Source organism: Lissotriton helveticus, chromosome 2_1 (genome assembly GCF_964261635.1).
Source record: "Lissotriton helveticus chromosome 2_1, aLisHel1.1, whole genome shotgun sequence".
NCBI classification, from domain to species: domain Eukaryota; kingdom Metazoa; phylum Chordata; class Amphibia; order Caudata; family Salamandridae; genus Lissotriton; species Lissotriton helveticus.
Genome location: NC_136059.1, coordinates 781,249,845 through 781,265,242, shown reverse-complemented (window position 1 = coordinate 781,265,242; position 15,398 = coordinate 781,249,845). Strand labels below are relative to the sequence as shown.

Sequence of the window (15,398 nt, the reverse complement as noted above, 5' to 3'; positions counted from 1 at the left end):
TTGGGGGGGGGAGACGCCCCCAAGTCCCCCTTTTTTTACTTTTTACCTTTACCACATATACCTTTACTACAAACCTCGTAGTAAAGGTATGCGTGGTAAAGGCTTTCGTGGTAACCACGCATGCGTTGTACTGCATGCGTGGTTAACGATTTCGTGGAAACGGCTTCGTTGTAATGGCCGTTTCCCCCTGCCGCCGCTCAACGGTTGTACCCTCTCCCTCCCTCTGCTGAAATTTCTGCCCCATAGGGTGGATTTCCGGTCATGGGGAATGGTTGTAGTGCTCAGAATGAGCACACCGCTATTTATAATCTTACACATTTATTCCATCACCAGTATCTTGAATTCATCCTTTATCCCCGACTTTAAACTTCACCATAATAATAACAATGCGCCTATTAATATTTTTCATTTAATTAAATTACATCACAGGACTTTTTTTTATTATTACTTACCCTAAATTGAACATTACACTTTTTAGTTCATTACAATAATCAAATACTTCATTGTAACACTACCCAAACTCTAAGTTAAATTGCATTAATTTAAATAATTGTTTTTGTTATATTATTAATAATTCTAACCCTATTTATGTATCTATTTATTTAAATTAAAATGTAATTACGTTATTGTAAACCTAATGCTATACCCAACACTATAATGTATTCAATTTAAATAATTTAAATTACATTGTATTAACTTATATTGTGCTAAATTAACTCTTGAAATAACCCAAAATTAAATTATGTTCAATAATGTATACTCGACTATATTAAATACATTCATTTTGATTTCATTTATTTAAATTTGTTTAATATTAAAATGTAACACTAACTCTATCATTGGTGTATTTTAATGTAGGTATAAGTGTATAAGTAAATTAATAAGTAATAGCCAGGCACCCAATCCTCACTCTTGCCACTCAAATGTTCACACCACATTAAGACTTCTCTCACCTCAAAGAAACTTGATCATATCCCTCGGATTTTCATCTAGTTACTCTGCCCCCCATTGGTGTTAGAAAGAAAGTTAAACTAGGATGCCTAGTCTGCAAAGCCACGCGCACCAACTCCGCCTTATTTGTCAAAGATTCTAAAACTATCGCTCAGCATGAGAGTTCACAGAGGAAAAGAGAATCTCCTGGAAACGCAAAGCTGCAAATCTCTAATGCGAAGCACAAGTCCTTCTCGGGAGCTACTACTCTTCTAGGGAACTCTCTACTCACAGACGTCAGATTTACACCGACCACGCCCTCTTTCTGCCAACACCTAGAGACACACTTCCTCAGACCTTCTGACACAAAAGACCGAAATGTATTTGAACGTATGCAGTCATATGTTTCTATCGCAACTCATCTTATTTTGAACACTAAACTCTTCACTGTCTGAGTATATTTATTCTTTTCTTCCCCATCCACTGATTTTCCCTGTGATTCTCTCATCTTTGTCTCCCTCTCTACCTCCCAGTCCTCGGATCTCCCATCTTCTTCGTTTTTCCTTGTCTTCATCTCCTCCTATAATTCATGCACTCTTAATCCCTTCACCCTCCCCCCTCCTCTGTCTCATCTTCCCAGTCTCTTTGCTTCTTGCCACACTGCTCGAAGTACCCTGTCCTTCCTACCCTGGAGGGTGCTCTGTGCCCGGGTACAATGCCGCTGTTAAGATTTTAAAAAACAGATTAAAACCAAAAGGCAAAGACAACACTCAAGGAAGCACTCAGATACTACATAAACAAGTATTGACGATGAAGGCTGCTGGCTATGCTTACAAAATCCCTAGTGCACAAAATGCTTCCCAAGAAATCTTTAGCATAGTTAAAACCTTGATGTCTCCTTATTGCCTCTCCAAGTCTATTGATCACTCGCAAGAACTTTGAAATAGGCTGTTTAAATGCTTTCAGGAAAAAGTCTAAAACATTTGTGATGCCATTAGGAACTCAAATATTAGCCTGTCCATGCAGAACTTAATAAGTCCTGGTCAAAGTTCTGCGCCTGTCTAATTCTGTAATTTTGATTCTCATACTCAAAAAGGGATGGATGAACTGCTATTATCCATAAAATTTGGTTCACCATATGTCTCTATTCTTCCTAGAACTTGGAAGTTAGCAGGTTCCACCCATTCTCACTTGTTATTATATATTTGTAAATAATCCATACTGACTGCCGAGGTTGCTGTGGATTGGGAAAATGTTTTGGTTACACCACTTTTGAACAAGCCTACAGCTGATCCTAACTGTCTGAGAGGTTATTGTCCAAAGCTCACTGGCTGCCCTTTTCAGTGAGAGTCTTCAAAAAATGTATCAACAGTTATCATCTTACTTGGAGACACATGCAGTTTTGGATATAGCGCAATTTCGTTCCAGATCATACTCAGTACAGAAAGTGTTTTGAATTATTTCTTGAATGATTTGTGAGCTCTAGCACACCTGCCCTTGTCATCAACCCTGGTGCTGCTAGACTTATCAGCTGAATTCAATATGGATTCACTTAAATAATTTGCAGGTTATCAGAGATGGGAATTGGAGGCCCGGCTCTAGATCGGTTGGTGTCAGACTTGTCGTAGTGGGCACAGCAAATATATGTTGCCTCTTATGTTATGAATTTAAACTATTGCAGCAAGGTGTCCCTCAGGGTTCATCCCTGAGTCTGATGAAAAGTAATTGTTATGTTCACCTACAGGGTCTGCTGATCTGTACTTTCAGGGCTAGCTTTAAGAGCTATATGAACAATACACAAAATGTAATATCATTTGTGTCAGAACCCGGTTCAGAAGGCCAAGGGGCAAGCAGGAGTTACTGGAGCCAACCATGGGGGTTGAGGCTTTTTACTCCCAATGTCCCAGGGCCAGATATACTATGGATCCTGAACAACTTGGCCAACCCCTTCCTCACTTGATTCTCACTGGTAGTGCAGGCTGAGCAGTCCAAGGCTTCTCGGGAGGGGTGGAGGGGGGTAGACAAAGGCACAATTCAAAATATGTTCAAAAGCAGTAATAAATGATTGTCCAGTCAAATGATTGCTTGTATTCCTACACAACGAGCTGCATACCCCCTTTAGTAAGGCTGGAGCCAGGACAGGAAGGGATGGAGCCTCGAGTATATCAAAGCTCTATCTTTGAAGTCTCCCCCACTTCAAAGGCACAAATGTGTGTAAGTACTGGAGCCCTGACACCATCAACTAAGTACACTCTGGACCTGAGGGCCCTCTGCCAGGAAGAAGGACTGCTGTGCTGCTGAAAGGACTGGCTCTCTTCTGGACTCTGCTGGATTTGCTGGACTTCTGCTCTGCGGTGCCTGCCCGTCTGCCCCTTGCCTGGTAGTGAGAAGGACTGGACTTGAATCCTAACATCCCAGAACCAAGTAACTCCAAGGGATTCCTGACTTGCCTCCTGTTCTGCAGTCTTGGAGACATCAAAGACTTCCTTCAACTCTGCTTCAGTTGATTCTGAGTCCTGCCCTGCCAAGCGGTGCCAATCCAGTCCTGGGCATTCAACGGGGGTTCTGTAGCTGTTTTCTAAAAAAAATCCACACATCGCCTGCTTTTCCCCAGTCAGAACCAACGCATTTGCCAACAACACATCACCGCCTCGACCACTCCACAGCATCGACAGCGCAGCTCAATGATGACACAGTATCTTCATTGTAAGGGTTTCGACGATGACGTGGGATCTGAATGCAAGGGTCGTCGACGATGCAGTGTCTTCATTGTAAGGGGTTCGATAACGATGCAGAACCCGACTGGGTGACTTAGAATCAATGTAGCTGCTTCTCGACGTAGACACATCCTCTGGAAAAGTACTGTCCTCAACAGGGCCTGAATGGCTTCTGTATCGGACTAGCGCTTCTTCGAGGTCGGCTTAACTTTTCAGATTTGATCTGCTCCAGCTTGAATCAATGTCCCTGTTTAACGCTTTATGCTTTTAGGCACTATATTTGAACCTAATCTTTAAAAATTCATAACTCCAGTTCTACTTTTTGGATTTTTGTCATTTTGGTCTTGTTTTGTCAATTAAATTAAGCTCTACTTTTCCGTCTTGGCGTGGATTGTTTTTGTGTGGCGTTTTCACTGTTTTACTTTTTTTAAGTGTTGCACAAATACTTTAACATTGCATCTCTTAAGTTTATTTTGACTGCCCTTTGCCAAGCTACCAGAAAGTGAGCTCAGATTAATTTAGAAGGTGTATCTGACTTACCCTGACTATAGTGGTGGTCCCTACTTGGAGAGGGTGCATACCTCTGCCAGCTAGAGACCCCAGTCCTAACACCTTTTTATGAGACGTCTTGTGCTGGAGTAATAACAGAAAAAGTGAGGTTGGTGGCATTAGAAGAATGTGTTTCTATTTATGTTTTCACACTCATATTGGAAATTAACAGCTGTGCATGAGAGGCCAGCTAATCATTCCTCGCTATGACAAATGGTTAAGAAAAATTATAACACTCTAAGGGGCATATTATCAAGAACGGTGATAAAATGATCGCCGCTTTAGCGGCAGGAAACTGCAGCTAAAGCGGCTATAATGGGCTTGATAATATGCCTTTGTGAATTCCCATAGCAGCCCATGCTAACGCCAGAACCTGGGCTGCTATGGGAATTCACAAGGACATATTATCAAGCCCATTATCGCTGCTTAAGCTGCAGTTTCCTGCCAATAAAGCGGCGATAATTTTACCGCCGTTCTTGATATTATACCCCCAGCTTTTTAAGTCTCTTTGAACGTCCTACTTAACTAAAATGTCTTAGGTTTGTATTGGCAGTTGGTGCCCTTTTGTCAGTGAAATAATGAAACTCATGTCAGTTTCTTTTTTTTTTTTTTTTTAAACATTTTTTTTTATTGCAGGAAAAAGAAAGCAGCATAGCATTGCGTACAAATTTCAGAGGCAAAAATATCCGAACATAAATTTAACCGTTAAATAAATACAGATGGTAGCACTGTACATTCCCAAAAATAGATCATTTTGATTGCTGCTGGACTGGTACATATATATCAAATGAAAGTACCCCAAATCTTTTGCCTCGCTTTCAATGCCTTAGTACCCCTTAACTTGGCCAACGAAAGTTCCATCATGTGTATTTCATTGATAAGGTTCCACCACTCCATAATGTTGGGTGGTTCCTTAAAGATCCAAGTCCGTGCAATAACCAACCTGGCACACGCAAAAACAATAGAAATCAAGTCTTTATGTTTATGGTTAGTATCTTGTATATCTAGCAGTACTAAGTGTGCAGAAAGTGTTGGAAATATGATTTGTCTACTGTTTAGAGCCGCGGTTAATCCTTTCCTGAATGGTGTAAGTTCCGGGCATTGATATAACGTGTTCTATACCGGCGGCTTCTAGATTGCATTTAGGACATTTAGTTCGCTCGCTAAAACCATTTCCCGAGGTCCAACTAGCAATTCTTTGTGGTGTATAATATATTTGAGTCAGTGTTCTATATAGTTGAAGCCTTAAGCTTGATGATTGGACCACTAGGTTTATTTGTCTAAGCGAGGCAGCAATCTGTTTAGGGTTGATGTTCACACCTGGTCGATTAGTCCATTTTTCCGCCATGTTTTCACAGTCTCCTTGCTTGTGGCTACTTAAGTAGGCATAACTCTTACTAATAAGTGATTTAGTATGTTTCGAGTGAAGATATTTTAAAGTATCTGAGTTTTCTATTTTTTCAATTTTCATTTTGTGAACAAAAAAATCTTTCATCTGAATGTATTTAAAATACATAGTATCTCTGATTATTGTAAATTAGTTTTAGTGCATTAAGACTCAAACAACCATCCGAGCCAAATAAGTCACCTAAAGTACTTATACCATGCTCCAGCCACAGGGCGCCGCGCCATCGGAAAAGAAGCCTGGTAGCCCTGGATTCCCCCAGATCTGCAACTCCGCATTAAAGAAAGGTATCTTACCAAAAATCGTTATTTGATCCCAGATTCTTTTAATATGTCTCGCGGTCTTAAACTTGACTCTCTTAAAGTAGTTGGGGTCATGCACGCGGTACAAAAACTGATTGCTGTCTGGTCCCAACATAAATTGATGGAAAAATAAGGAAGTGTCATTGGTTATTAGGCTACGTATGCGTTGAAAAAAGGTTGCAAAAAAGTATATTTTAAAATCCGGGAAGTTTAAACCCCCTTTTTCGATTGGGAGTTTCAAACAAGCCATTGATCTACGAGCTTTTTCATAACTCCAGATATAGCTACTACATATACTCTCTATTTTTTTAATATATAGGTTGTTAAGTTGTAGAGGGATAGATCTAAATAAGTATAACAATTTTGGTACAATCTTCATCTTTATTAAATTTATTCGTCCAACCAGGCTCAAAGGTATCTTATGCCAGTTTTTTAAAGATGTAGTTATTTGCTTAAGTAAGGGGTCATAGTTCAATGCTACAATTTTCTCTGTTTCTGCTGCAAGCTTAACTCCCAAATAGGTAGCATAAGTACAGAGTCCTAATATCGGTTGAGCAGGTTTGTAGTTGGCAATTACTTGAGTTTTGCTAACGTTTAATTTATACCCTGATATCTCTCCAAATTTACTAGCTTCTTTGATTATCTCTGGGAGTGCCAACACTAAATCTGTTGTAAATATAGCTATATCGTCAGCAAAAGCGGTTATTTTCAAGCTCTTGCCACCATGATGTATTGGAATTATATTATCTTGAGCAGACAATGCATTTAAAAATGGCTCCAAGGCTAGAGCGAAGAGCAGGGGTGATAGAGGACACCCCTGCCTTGTCCCCCTTTTAACTGCGAAGTTGGCTGAGTTAGCTCCAGCATAGCTAACTATTGCCATTGGTAGTTCATACAGAGATCGCACCCATCTGAGATATTGTCCCTGCATACCGGATGCGCTCAACACCGCCCACAAATACTCCCACCCCACTCGGTCGAACGCTTTCTCCGCGTCCAGCATAACCATTCCGAGTGGGGTGAGAGCAGTCGAGGCTACATAAAATGCAGTCACAGCAGTATTAATGTGAGTAGTGGTGTCTCTCCCCACCACAAACCCATGCTGTTGGCTGTTTACTAGATCAGGCATAATAGGGGCAAGGCGGTTAGCGAGAATTTTGGCAAAGATCTTGGCATCGGTATTGATTGATGAGATGGGTCTATATGACCCTCGATCCTCTGGTGGTTTGCCTTTTTTCAGGAAAAATATTATTTTTGCAGTTCTCCAAGATATAGGAGCACTTCCTGTTTGACCTACAGAATCTATCACCAAATGAAAAAGCGATATAAGTTCTTTCTCGCATATTTTATACAGTTCTATAGGCAAACAGTCTTCTCCCGCAGCCTTGCCTGAAGGTAATGCTTGAATGGCAGTCTTTATTTCAGTAATGGTAATCTTAGCACCAAGTTGTTTAATTGCTTCAGTGGCTAATCGGCTGGGCGAATATTTATCTAAATAATTTGTAATTTCTTCCTGAGAGAGTGAATGATCTGGGGTATATAAATGGCTGTAGTATTTAGCAAATTGCTCTAGGATTTGCTCAGATTTTTTATATTCAATTGAGTCTGACCCTTTTTATTGATTTTATAATAGATTTAGCTATTTTATCAGCTACCTTATAGGCCAGAATCTTGCCGATTCTATCGCCCCCTTCATATTGGGCTAGTCTGTATTTATGTATTTTAGAGCTAAATTTCTCCCTAAGAGTCTTTTTTAATGTCGACCTCAATGACACTAATCCTAGTCTCAGTTCTTCAATATTTGTCCTCCCCTCTGTAACAGCATCTATCAATTGTTGTTCAGCTACTAGAATACTAGATAAAGTTAACTTATCTGCCCTCCGTCTTTCAGCGTTTTTCCTTAAGGTGTATTGTTGCGCATAGCCTCTAATGCTGCATTTACACGCATCCCACACAAAATTGACCGTGGTTGAGTTAATGTTGAGTGTTATAAATTCATTTATATGCGCTTTGATGCCCAAGACAAATTCAGCATCTGTACATAGATACCTAGGGAATGTAAACTGTCGGGGGGATTGTTCTTTATTGAGGGTTTTAAATTCGAACCATATGGGATTGTGGTCGGATGTAACTCTCGGGCAGAGTTCTATATTGCAGTTATCCAAAATTCTATCAGTTGCCCATACCATATCGATTCTAGAAGAGACTCTGTGGGGGGCCGAATAATATGTATATCCAGCTATAGTAGGGTGCTTAGTGCGCCAAACATCTTTCAGGTTGTGTAGCCTACCCAGTTCCACTATAGCTGCTCTAACTCTACGCATCCTAATTGTGTTGATTTTACTTGTGGAATCCTTCTTATAATTCATAACACAGTTGAAATCTCCCATTATGAATAGCTCACCCTCCCACTCGAGTAATTCGATGTTTAATTTCTCATAGAGTTTGGGTTCATCCACATTAGGACCATAAACCAAGCAAAATACATAATATTTTTCAGCAATTTGCACCTGTGCAATTACCCACCTTCCCCTGTCATCAGCTGCAGTTTTAATAATAGTCATTCTTGTATGTTTCTGTTTCAAAATAGCTACCCCCCGGATTGATGCCCCTCATGTCAGTTTCATTAGCTGCTGTTCCAATATAACGCAATACATCAGAGACACCAAATCAAACGCTCATCTTAACCCTACAAATGTGTGAAATGTATTTATTCAATGTGAATGAAATGTGTAAGGGACTTCGAAGCACGCATATCTTCTTCAAATTATTCCATAGGCTCTAGGTTAAAAATCGTTCCTTTAAGCCTGTCTGCTTTTCACTTATATCGATTTATGAGACTGCCTAAGCATAGAAGCACAACAAAATTACTTCAAGTCCCAAATGTGCTTATTTTAAAAATAATGACTAAAATGTAGCTATTTTTAGTTGCACAGTACATCTCACTGACATATACTTCTTTTACAATTTCTGATTTAAATAGCATAGCCCTGTTCTAATGTCAGTGGGGATTTAAACAAATGTATTATAACATTTTGTCAGCTGAAAAAGTGAATTTAAAAACGCTGTAACTCATTGAGAGGTTATAACTTGTCATTAATCCTTTCGCGTTCCAACACAGGAATATGCCCCCAGTAATGTCAAAGCTGTAACTGTATTCTGTTAATATATACATTTTCTTTTCAGTCAGACAGCTGAGTGGGAACAAATAGCTCTTACGCTGAAGTCACTGAATAATTGAGAAGTGTTCATCGCAATGGGTAAGACAGTTGGCCAGGCAGTACTGCAAGACACAAAAGTTGAAGGGAGATCAAGTGACTTCCTATTGAAGCCGAGTGTGTATCTATAATGATGACAAGTGATTTAGGACATTAGATGGTACAAAGCCCTATAGCAACAGTTCAACATATTTGAATTGCTATATAGAACAATAATGTATGTTTATTCTGGAGAACAGCACATTGTCCCATATAGAGACATTTTCTTAGAATCTCAGAGGACAAACATCTGTTTTCATCGATGCAAATAATTCTGGCTATGTATGACTTTTGAAATCATATTCAAATTTTGGAAGGGGCAAGATTTCAACTAAAACTATCCTGCCAATGTTTTTAGGTCGAGCCTAGGCGACTCATGTGCTGTCTCTTCAACACATGTTGTATTTACTCTGTGGGCTTACAGCCTGTCCATTGTCTTTTTATCTGTCTCTTCGATTGTCGAACAACCATAAGCTTTGCTTGCTAGTGGCTAATCCTTCTTGTTTGTTCCTCTTTATTGTCATTTGTATCCTCCCACGGAGCTGCATCTAACTACCGTATCTTTATGGTTTAGTCTTCAAGTGTTTTTGTTTTGTGGAACTCTTTTAATTTGTGCACTTCGTTCCGAGCTCCTTTGCGGTCTACAGCTACGCAGGGCTCTAGGCACTGGTATGGCAGCCGAGTAGAGCACCATAATTTCCCTTGATCACGTGACAGCATGCTCGCTACTTAAAGAAGCTGGGTGCATTTCTTTTATAAACACAGCAACCGCTTCACGGTCGCCACGTTCTGTTTTAGCACGGCGGCGTGCACCTTTTTTTTACCAGTAATGAGGCTCCGGGCCTCTTTGTCTGCTGCCATGGACCCCCACATCCCTTTGTCATCATCACTGGCCATTGGGGACAGGAGGTGGATGGTCTGCGGGCATGACTTCACATGAAGGATGGCAATTTTGGTCAAACAGATCATAGTAATAATGTCTTAGTGTTAGAATCCAGGGGTGCTGGAGGATCGCTGGTTAATCTCCACTTTCAAGATGGCCACGGCATTAGCTCAGGGGAAACCTCCCATGAGATGGTGGCCGAAGAGGGCCACGTGCTCTGGCTCATTGTAGTAAACACGCTGTTGTCCAGTCACGCAGGAGTGTACTACTCCTGAATTGCGGGTCGCTGTCACCTGTCAGTGGTGCCAAGTGTTGCTATCCATGAAGCAGAAAAAAATAGGTAAGTTCTGCCCATTTTTCATTCCTCCCATGCTTGATCATAGGCACTCATCCACACCACCTGCTGCCACCACGATAGATGCACACATGCCCTACTTCCCATTTTTCCATGTCATGTTTGGTCCTACATACACTGACCACACCCCATGTTGCTGCCCTGGAAACCTATTTCTCACAGCTAGATGGTTGCCTGTTTGGCTTCATCACGTATCCTGTGTTGAGCTTCCGCTGAGTTTGTCTTACATCTGATTCCGGTTGCTGAGCTGTCTCATGCCTTTCCTGACACAGTGATCAGGCCCACCCATTCTAATGCTGCAAGAACAGTATTTCACTGACACTTGAAGCAGTACCTGTACTTATTTCTGGTGCATGAATGCAGTGGAACATGTACATCCACCGTGACTCTTTCCTATAAGAACCAATGCATCCTCAGAGTTGGAGTTTTAGTGAATTTCCTTTAAACACAGTGACGTAACTGGCCTGAAAACACAGATTTGTAAATGAATAATCCAGGACTGGAACCACAATGTTGCTAATCGAATAGAATCATTTTAAAACCTTGCATGCACTGACCACTTACTTCTTTTTGCTCAATTCCTGCAGCAAAATGGTGAGTTTATTTTGGACTCCTGCGAATCCATACCCGTTCTGCAGTTGGCGTACATTTTCCCGCTTGGCTCCTTCCCGAGACAGTGCTCCGGAGTTCTTACTCGGCACGAGCTACAATATTGCTTCTCTGACTTTGTGTTTTTACTGGTTTTTGCTAGCATTTGGGGACTTTAGAAGAGCAGTGTCATAAACTATTCGGATGCACATCATTGGTTCAGTAACTGCAACGAAAGACCCACGTGCAGCTCCTAGCTTGTCAAATGAAGGCACAGAGGGACCAGGCCTCACAGTGAAAAAGAAGGGTTGTGTAAATAGTAATATCACACTATTGTTTCTTTTTGTTGCAGCACTCCATGAGAGTGCATGTGCTTGCAGGTTGTCTCTTCCTCCCGTTCTACTCTACGTTGTTACTTGCAAACTCTCGCATGCTGTTCTCCCTCGAAAAAACCTTAGGTACTTTTAACACCTCCTCACACACACACACTGCCCACCTCTCCCTCTACCACATAACACAGTACAATACTACTGTTGAAGAATGCAGGGTCTCAATATTTATATTCGCTCTCAATAATATTATGTAGAGGTACAGTTTTCTGTATAGCACTGTCATACGTGCATTTAGCTGATTCATAAGCACAGCTGAATAAATTAAAGCTAAGGAAGATAAATTGATCTGTCCAGGCTTTCACACTGTAATCAAGCTGGACAAACTAAATTAATCATGTTTTGCTCTAGTGGCCCACGGTTGAAGGATGTAACCTGCCGATATTCTCCTTCCCATCATACATCAATCAAATCAACTGTCTAAATGTAACAACACAACAGATGTTGCAGCACCCAGGATAATATGCTGCATGGCTAAATACTGATGAGGCCCAAAGACGAAACCTATTGGCTAGGCCAATGCTTGTTTATGTATATAATTATAATTGTGGTGTCCAAATTGTATTGCTTCATTGTTTTTCGCTTTATAATATTATGAGATTTTACACAACTTAATCTCTGATTTTTAACAAACCTAAGCTCTATCTGCTACAATTTGTTCTTTTTAAGTGATAACTACATTATGTTTCATAAACTGTTCTAATTTTATAAGATTATATTGTCTAAAATGTTATAAGATACATTTTTACTTTGTAGCAAAAAGAATTGTGATTACAAGGGTCTGCAGCGTTTACGTAGAAACACATGAGTGGTTAGAACTAAGGCTAATGGTCTTTGCCCAAATTTCAACTCTTTCTAATAGAATGGAGTGGTAGATAGTACCAAAGGCAATGGAGAGATCGAGCACAAGAGAAGCAGCAGTCTCCTTGGGTTAACTAGAAGCCTTGGCTGATAAGAGTTGAACTAACCTCTAGAGTAGAGCCCTAACGCAAATTAAAAAAAAACTGTTTAGTTGGACAGACCGACTTTGTAGATTGTAGAGCTGGAATGGAAGTAAAAATATATTTCCTGATGTCAGTTTGGATATTTTTGATTTTAGTCACGAAATGAGCTGCTAACTCTTCACACATTTTGTGGGAAGGAACTTCCGAGATATTATTTTAAATGGAAGCAGATAACCTGTAGATGACACTTAAATGTTCTCTTAGGAGGTTAGGGCAGTTGAAATCCTATCAGTAAAGTAACTATTTTTTTTCAGACGAATCATAGTTTTATAGTCAACTAATATCGACTTATATATCTACTTAGCCTGTTGGATACAGGAAGCTCTCCATTTTCTTTCAGCTCTTCGCTCCTTCGTGTTTGACTGGCAAGATCTTAGATAAACCAAGGATTGTATTGGTGTTTATCATTTGGTGCGCTTAACTGTTTTACAAAGAATCTTGGAATCAAGGCTAGCAAGTTGGCTCCAATGTGGCCAAAAGAAAATCTTTATCTTGATCTAACTTATGGACAAAGAAAGGACCTAATAAGTTACTTTGGCATACAAAGTTCAAATAAAAATGTTTCCAGTCTTGGATAGTCACCTCTTGATTGGCTGTTTTTGGGCAGGGTTTAACAACCTTTGAATATTAAAAGAAAGAGAACAGCATAATGGTCGGACCAAGTCAACATTAAGGTCCTGATTATGATGCCGGTGAGACCGCACACCGACAGTCTGGCAGTGGCGGTTCGACCGCCAACAGGACTTAGGTACGACCACTACATCTCAATGCCGGCATTTGAACCGTAAGCAGTCAGAGGGAAGACCACTGCCTACAACAGGGTCATCTGATCCAGACAGGGCGGCTCATGGAATCACAATCCCGAATGGAGGCGGTGCCGAGGCAGGCACCGCCTTCGAGTTTACGATATCCTATTCCGACAGCCGTTTCATGTGGGCCCCAAACAGAGCCTCCATCCTTCGAGGGCCTCTATAAAGTGGCCCAGGGGGCACATATAGTGCCCCAACTCACCTCCATGCACGTGTGCCGTGCACCACATGGTGCATGACACACAATGTATGGATGTGCAGGAAGTGCCCCTTTGCATGGCTGCTTTTTCTGGGCTGCAGCACAAGCTGCCATGTGAAGGAGTACTTTGCAACCACCAGCCTGGAGGTTGCATCGTAATGCAGCAATCGGACCGCCACCTGCTTGTTGGGTGGTCTCCTGACCGTCATGATAGCGGGCGGTCGGACCGCTGCCTGCTATCATGACAGTCAGGGGATCACAATCAGTCTCTAAGTGTTCTTGTTGGATGCACGGGAAATTAGGTGATACAAAGACTGTATCCATTTGTTGGCCTGAAGTATGAGTGGAGCCCTGAATAATAATAGAAAAATTAAAGGAGGATATATCACCACAAAAGTCTACTCCTGTGGGTTACGATTATTCAGCCAATAACAAAAATCACATAACACAATATTGCAATTATTACTTAACATAATATTAGCAATTTTATTCTGCGATTGTATCTGATGGATGGTAGATGAGGATAGCATGGTTTAAAATCTTGCTGAGTAAGTCAAAACTTCACCAACACACAAGCGTGCACATGGGAGAGGGCTAAATAAATTGAGTATTTATGTAAGATGGCAACTCCACCTCCGTTTTCTATAAACTCAATCAGTACATAAAATGGCAGTGCTTGGTGGGAGGAGCTCATTAAGTGCCCATTTAGATGTCTCATGTAACCAAGTTTCTGTTATACAACAAACATTAATTTTAAAGACTTCGCAGAGATCTACTATTTCAGTTCTATGTGTAACTGTCGTTCTGACATTACAAAGCATGACATTTATGCAACCATAACCGCAAGGGCTGTGAGTATTCGAGGATGGTTTGCCTGCTTTAGTCAATGACATAAGTGGCTCAGATAGAAGAATATTATCCTTCTTCAAGGAGGTACACTTATCAAGAGAGAGACTATGAGGGGGGAGGAAGTAATCTAGTGCTGGACATGTAATTCTCAATTCCAGATGAAATGCTGCAGAATAAATCAATTTGGTGCCGTAGTCCCAGTGCTGGATCGATAGCATTAAGATGAGGAAGGAATGGTGGAGCAAAGAGGCAAATAGAGTGCATCTATTAAAACCTGATGGGAGTTAACAAGAAATGTTGGAGTGAGTAGAGGATGTTAAAGCTAAATAGGGAAGATTGATTTGTTAAGAGAATTGGTGAATTGGTAATTAATTCAAAGTATTAGTGTGGAATGAGGGACATTGTAGATTTCCACGGAAGGGCCAATGGTATAAAATGTGAGCTTTTTCCCTCATCTATATTAAATTTACCTTTTACCAAAGCACAAAGCTAGCCTGCATGTTTTGTCCATCCCTAAAAGGACTCCAGGCAAAAGAGATAGGACATTCCTCTACCTTTGGGGGGATCTGGAGTGGCCTGGTACAGTCGCTGCATCACTGGTTAGGAAGACCACCCCACCAGTAGCATAGACTGAGGGAATTACATTCCTTCATGTGTTGCAGAAAGCTCACCCTGTTACATAGGTTTAAAAGAAGCTCTTTGAATGATGATATAACTGTTGAGACGTTGCTGGACCATTAAAGATAATGGCGTTACCCTGTGTCCCTCAGAGCCTGGGTCCATATGATATGAACTACAATGTGTTCTATTGGGTAATTCGATTGCTTACCTTGATCCACATTTATCATAACAATACAACACAACAATCAATATTTGAAAGGAAGTGTTCAGTAAACAATACAGCAACCATAAAGTATGAGTGGTCCCGTATTAGAAAAGTATTTAACACTCCTTTTTCACCATAAATGTAAGGCAACACACCACACAATTATGATTCAATTTGTATATCAAATTCATATTTTTAAATAATGAATAGGATGTCCTTCATGTATGGCTGTCATAGATACAGAAACATAAAATGTAACTTAGTGAACAAAGTGACATAAAGTGCAATAGTGTATTGTACAGCACTCTACAAACAATTCAACAAAATGATGCGTAA

At 40.6% G+C, this 15,398-nt stretch overlaps 1 protein-coding gene across 1 annotated transcript in view; it reads right to left on the bottom strand.

The window, feature by feature from the left end:
• CAMK4 (calcium/calmodulin dependent protein kinase IV) overlaps positions 1 to 15,398 on the bottom strand; it is a 1,079,259-nt gene that overhangs the window by 928,545 nt on the left and 135,316 nt on the right. The gene's annotated exons all lie outside the window — the stretch shown is intronic.